Here is an 819-nt window from a genome sequence, read left to right on the forward strand (position 1 = left end):
TTGTTGGGTCCATTTGAATTGTAAAGAATGTTTTAATTTCGATTAAAATTTGGCCTTGGCTGTTGATAATTATTTTGATAATTATTTCCCGGCCTTTGGTTCATGTAGGAAACATTCTCACGTTGTTCCATCGTTTGCTCAATGTGACAATCTTTCGTTAAGTGTGGTCCACCGCATTACTCACAACTGATTCGTATTGCGTGAATATCTTTAGTCATCTTTTCCATTCGTCTCTCGAAAGCATCTATTTTTGCGGAAACAGAATTAAAGTCATGGCTAGAATCGGCTCTAGCCGCTTTAGATGAACGAAAAATATCTTTTTCCTGGTGCCACTCATACGAGTGGGAGGCTGTGTTATCAATGATTTTGTGAGCTTCGGTTGCGGTTTTCTTCATAATGGAACCACCAGCTGCTGTGTCGATGTCTTTTCATGTGGCGACGTCGACACCTTGGTAGAATATTTGTACTATTTGATAAGTGTCTAAACCGTGCTGAGGACATCCTCTCAACAACTTTTCGAATCTTGTCCATGCCTCATATAATGTTTCATTTGGCTTTTGCGTGAACGTAACAATTTCTCCTTGAAGTCTCACGGCTTTAGATGCCGGAAAGAATATTTTAAGAAATTTTTCAACTAAGACATCGCATGTGTCAATCGCCCCTTCAGGTAACGATTCTAACCAATATTTGGCTTCTACCTTTAAGGTCCAGGGAAACAACATGAGATAGATATGTTCATCCTAAACTTCTCTGATTTTGAATAGAGTACAAATCCTATTAAAGGTTCGAAGATGTTCGTTTGGATCTTCTTTTGGCGTA

The 819-nt window shown here is 38.8% G+C and overlaps 1 non-coding gene across 1 annotated transcript; it reads left to right on the plus strand.

The window, feature by feature from the left end:
- The first annotated feature begins 483 nt into the window (after nt 1-483).
- LOC139886839 (small nucleolar RNA R71) lies at nt 484-590 on the plus strand. The gene has a single exon (XR_011772700.1). It is a non-coding gene; the product is annotated as a small nucleolar RNA R71 (small nucleolar RNA).
- Nucleotides 591-819: the final 229 nt, after the last annotated feature.

The sequence above is a fragment of the Rutidosis leptorrhynchoides genome, chromosome 1 (assembly GCF_046630445.1).
Source record: "Rutidosis leptorrhynchoides isolate AG116_Rl617_1_P2 chromosome 1, CSIRO_AGI_Rlap_v1, whole genome shotgun sequence".
Lineage (NCBI taxonomy): Eukaryota > Viridiplantae > Streptophyta > Magnoliopsida > Asterales > Asteraceae > Rutidosis > Rutidosis leptorrhynchoides.